Raw genomic sequence first — 5,646 nt, 5'->3', positions numbered from 1 at the left:
TGTTTGTGAAATTGTATTAATACCCAATAGCTAGGTTATTGGGATTGGATTAAAAATATTAATCTGAATATCCATAGTACTTCTTAGGATCTTGCCTAGAATTCAGTAAGCATTTAAGAGGTGTGTGTGTGTGTGTGTGTGTGTGTGTGTGTGTGTGTGAGAGAGAGAGAGAGAGAGAGAGAGAGAGAGAGAGAGAGAGAACTTATGTGTGAGAGCTTATGCGTGTATATATGTGCATATGTGTGTGTGAGCTTGTGTATGTGTGTGTAGGTGTGTGTGTGAGCTTATGTGTGTATATGTGTGTGTGAGCTTGTGTGTTTATGTGTGTATATAAGCTTGTGTATGTGTGTGTGTATATGAACTTGTGTGTGTATGTGTGTATATATGTATATGAGCTTGTATATGTGTGTTTATGTGTGACCTTGTGTGTGTGTGTGTGTGTGTGTGAGCTTGTGTGTATGGAGCAACTTTGGGGTGGAGGGAGTATGGTAGAGCAGGTGTGAAGTGACAGGTCCCAGAAACCCTCTTCATGCAGCAGCTATGACCTCTGAGTGTCTGCAGACACAGTTCTCCCTACCACCTCCAGACATACTGTGACAATACCACAGGGCCCTTAAGGTCAAGCCAGAGGAGTGAACTTTACCAGAGGCCACTACAGGTTATTTCTGCTCCCTCCCCTGTGTATGTGTAAATGTGTGTGTTATATTCAGTATGTGGTGTATGCACAGATACATGTGTGTGTATGTGTGTGTACACATGCATGTGTGTGTGTGTCCATGTGGAGCCCAGAGGTTATCACTGAGTGTCTTTCTTTGGTATCTTGCCATCTTTATTTGGGGTGGGGACAGGGTCTTACTGAACTTCAAGCCACTGACTTGCTTAGCCTGACAGGCCTCTGAGCTTCAGGGATCTGTGCGGCTCCGGTCTCCATCCCTCAGCACTGGCTGCCATGTCAGGTTTTCCCCAGGGGGTCTGGACAGCCACACTCAGAGCTTCTTGCCTGCATGGCAGACACTTTTCCGAGCTATCTTTCCAATCCATTATTTCCTTTCTTACCCAACCTTGGTTTCCTAAGATTCTGAAACCCCACCATCCTCAGGCCACCTCAGGGACAACAGACAGAAGCTCCTGTTACAGTGTCATTCCCCGTTCAGGCTGTGTGTCTTCCTGGAGTCTGCCTAGTCTATGGCCAGAGCTGGAAGCAACAGACACCCCTCCCCAACAGCTCTATAAGGTGGAGACCAGAAGAGGTGCCTGCAGGGTTGGCGTTTGATGAGGCCTCCTCTGAGGGCCATGTTTTGGGCTGGAAGAGGATAGCCTTCTAGAATCTTCTCATAGGCACTGTCCCATTAGTGAGGGCTCAATCTTCATGGATGAATTGTTTCCCAAAGGCACCATCAATAAACACGGCTGTTGGGTCAGATTTCCACATATGAATTTGGAGGCAGGGCAAGCATTCAGTGTATAGATGGGAGAACAGGTCTTACCTTTTGGCCTCTTCCTGGGATACTTAGTGCATTAGACAGATAGTGCTAGTCTATTAAGTCTCAGTGGCTCTCCACATGTAGTTGACATGGTACCTTAGAGACACTGTTTAAATTCAAATATGCTATTTCCAAAATGCCCCATCTTCAGGGAATTCTGATTACTTATCCTTCCATACCATCTAGACAGAGGTGCTAATGCAGGAAGCTCCAGGCGACTTGCTGACTAGGTGATTATGTCATCTCCGCATGGATGGAAGCTGCTTTTCACATAGTCTGTGCATGTCCAGGCAGATGAAACCATCGAGGCTAAGGGCTGGACCACAGAACTCTGCCTCCTTAAGCCTTGTGTTCAGCACAGGGCATCCCTCTACTCTGTTTGGATATTCCAGTAAATTCTCATGCAAATTCTGTGTCCGCCAGCTACTTGGATCAGCTGTGCAAGCCTTGTGCTCACCAGTCTGTCTCTTCCTGGTGCGTTAGAATGATGGTGGGGTCAAAGATGCACAGTGGAGCATTGTGGGTTCTCAGCTTTGAGAGCAGTCAGCCCCTATCTGTAATTGGTTCCAGGGAGACAGGAGACAGATACTGCTGGTTTGAGTCTCACTCTAGCTGGGTGACCATAAGCAAATTGCTTCTCAGTATTTATGCGGCTCTGTAAAGAGATGCATAACTCCTTTGAGAATAGTTGCTGGGATTACTTGACACGTCAGAACTACTGATACTGGAGTGTCTTCCTGCCCGAGTTTATTGGTCATGAACGTGATAGGAAGAGACAAGGTAAAGGGGAGGGGGGAGGGGAGGAAGGTTTCATTAGCATAATGGAGTGCTTCCCCTTTCTGTGGCAATGCTCCCTGCTCACCCCCTGAAGTACCACAGCCCCAGCTTCCTGTTCTCCCTGGTGGTAATTGGCCCTTAGCCACCACTTGCACCCCTCACCTGACTGTTGCAAACCACGTTTCCTCGATATCTCTCCATCTAGTCAGTTCTCACCTGCACATTTTTTTTTCTGGGTCAGAGGCTCATGCAGGAGTGGGTCGCTATCTGTCTATCAGGAGGTGGCTTTGCTCTGCATGAGGTCATTCAGCAAGGCTTCAAGAACCTTGGTAGGCTCCCTAGTAACAGACACCAAGGTCTGAAGGCCACCCTGTCTTCTTCGCTTTTTATATGGAGAGCTCCCAAGTGACAGCTCTGCTGCGGACATCTTAGTTCTTCAGGGCTGTCACCCAGTCTTAACTATGCTGGCACTGGCTAGTGTCCCTTGTACCCTTGGAGATCAAGGGCATGAAGCAGGTCCTCTGAGGGAGCAGGGAGGTCAAGGCTGCCCTGTAACCTTGGGCACCAGTTGCTACAAACGCTGTTCATGTTTCTAGTATGGAAAGAATTGTGCTAACTGCCATTATCTGCCCCTGTTGCTTGCTCTGTGCTGAGGGAAGGTCTGAGCCAGTAACAAGTGCACATTCATTGAATTGATGGAGTAAAATTTTAAACTAACACATTCCTGCCTCACAGAGAAACAGTATCTTCTGCTATTGCTGTTTCGAGACAGGGTTTCACTATGTAGCCCTGACTGGCCTGGAACTCTCTAAGTAGACCAGACCAACCTCAGACTTACTGAGATCCTCCTGTCTCTGCCTTCTGAGTGCAGGGATTTAGGGTTTGGGCCTGATGTCCAGCTTAGTAATTATTTCTTATTGCTGACCGACCATTTCCAGGCTGGGTGCAGTAATGAGGAATTTACACAGGGAGGGGATTCCTTCAACTGCCTCTCTCAAACCTGTGAGAATCAGTATCCTCTTTATATAAGAAATATTTTGGTATGATACTTTACTAGTATAGCGAGATATAAGGTACAATATGCAAAACATATGAAACTGAGGAAGAACGAAGACCAAAGTGTGGACACTTTGCTCCTTCTAGAATTGGAAACAATCACCCATGGAAGGAGTTACAGAAACAAAGTTTGGAGCTGAGACAAAAGGATGGTCCATCTAGAGACTGCCATATCCAGGGATCCATCCCATAATTAGCCTCCAAACGATGACACCATTGCATACACTAGCAAGCCTTTGTTGCAAGGACAGTGATATAGCTGTCCCTTGTGAGACTAGGCCGGGGCCTAGCAAACACATAAGTGGATGCTCACAGTCAACTATTGGAAGGATCACAGGGCCCCCAATGGAGGAGCTAGAGAAAGTATCCAAGGAGCTAAAGAGATCTGCAACCCTATCGGTGGAACAACATTATGAACTAACCAGTACCCCAGAGCTCTTGACTCTAGCTGCATATGTATCAAAAGATGACCTAGTCGGCCATCACTGGAAAGAGAGGCCCATTGTTCAGGCAAACTTTATATGCCCCAGTACATGGGAACGCCAGGGCCAAAAAATGGGAATGGGTGGGTAGGGGAGTGGGGGGGAGGGGGTGGGGGACTTTTGGGATAGCATTGGAAATGTAATTGAAGAAAATACGTAATAAAAAAATAAAATTAAATTTAAAAAAAGGGGGAAAAAAGAAATATTTTGGTATGATACTTTACTAGCTAGAAATGTAGAAACCCATAGAAAATGTGTGTGTATAAATAATATATCTTAATCTGATCATATATATATATAATGATATATATGTATTATATGTATATATGTATAATATATATAACTGAATATATATTATATATAATGATATATATGTATAATATATATACAACTGAATATATATAATATGTAATGATATATGTATGTATAATATATATGCATATATGTGTATAATATATATATGTATATATATATACAACTATATATATATGTATATATATGTGTGTGTGTGTGTGTGTGTCTGTATCTCTAGAACTTCATAAAAAGCAGCAAGCTAGGCCAGGCCTGTGATGTAGGACAGTCATTTAATCTACCTAAGATGCTGAGGCAGGACTTCAGGGCCTGCCTGGGCTAGGGTGAGTTCAAAGCCAACCATGGCAGCTTAGTGAAATCCTATCTGAAAAATAAGAAGTAAGGAGAGACATGCAGATGGATCTCTGTGCTGCTCCAGGAGCCCCTGCAGAATATCTGCCATCTGAGTAGGTCTCCCAGCACCGGAGAGCCAGACAAAGAAAACAACACAAAGAATGTGCAAACAGAGAAGAAATGAGAGGGAAGAGCGAGATCTAAGTATAGCAATGAGCAGAGAGTGTGGAGCTCAGACACAGTGACATTCTCAGAGGTGACAATGAGAGCACGCTGGAGCTTAAGAGACAGAGAGACGTCTCCTTGGTTCCTGTTCACAGTTGCTGCTCCTGGGGAAACTGCTCCAGATAGATGTGTGACATGTGTGCTCAGAATCTCCGGGAGCCAGAGCCGACTCAGTTCTACCAGCTGAGCTGTGGATGGCAAGAGAAACAGCAACTGTGCTCAACAGCTAACCTGGCAGAGCGGAGCACCCGGAAAACTGAGTGACTGTCCCCAGAATCCAAGGACCAGGGATATAGCTCCTGGTGGGTACGTGTGAGCATGTGATGTCTGACACCCTGACATCACACTCTCTCCCCAGCTCACCTGTAGTTGTGTTCCAGAACTTCTCAAATCTATTCAAACCACGCTAAAAATACTTCGTGCTTATATGTAGAGTAGTGAGGGATTGTTAAAGGTCAGAAGAGGCTGAAGACAATAATTTTACTTCCTTTCTTGTATGAGGCAGGACCCCAGGTAGCCAAGGCTAGCCTTCAATTCCCAATTCTGAATGCTGAGATTATAGGCAAGTGCCACATTCGATAATTCTTTGTTTTGAGGTCTGGTCCATGTACCCTAGAAGCTTAACAAACCTGCTCCCTCCGGGTCTTTAAATTAATCACATCTGACCAACAATGAGTTTGATGAGCAGATCATCATACGGTTGCGTTTGTAGAGTGCTGATATTTGTTGTATGTGAGGTGATGACATTAACTAATAACCTGTCTATTGACCTATCACATCAGAGTTTACAGTGAGACATTTGAAGCACGCGCCTTAGCTGTTTACCTCTGACTGCCCTGCTGTCCCCTGAATTGTCAGGAGTATTCCTGATGTCAAGCTCATGCTATGTACTTGGCCCAAATCTGAACCCTTACCCCAATCCACTCTGCTTCCTCCCAGCTGCTATGCAAGTCTGTACTTCTGAATCTGAAGACACA

The 5,646-nt window shown here is 45.2% G+C and overlaps 1 long non-coding RNA gene across 1 annotated transcript in view; it reads left to right on the top strand.

The window, feature by feature from the left end:
- The window catches only part of Gm38927, a 4,553-nt gene extending 4,485 nt beyond the window's left edge, over window positions 1-68 (top strand). The window contains exon 2 of the long non-coding RNA XR_001785416.1: window positions 1-68. This exon is cut by the window's left edge and continues 735 nt beyond it. This is a non-coding gene — a long non-coding RNA (predicted gene, 38927).
- Window positions 69-5,646: the final 5,578 nt, after the last annotated feature.

Source organism: Mus musculus, chromosome 6, assembly GCF_000001635.26.
Source record: "Mus musculus strain C57BL/6J chromosome 6, GRCm38.p6 C57BL/6J".
NCBI lineage: Eukaryota > Metazoa > Chordata > Mammalia > Rodentia > Muridae > Mus > Mus musculus.
The sequence above is the reverse complement of the archived record's forward strand: the minus strand, read 5'-3'. Positions and strand labels throughout refer to the sequence as shown.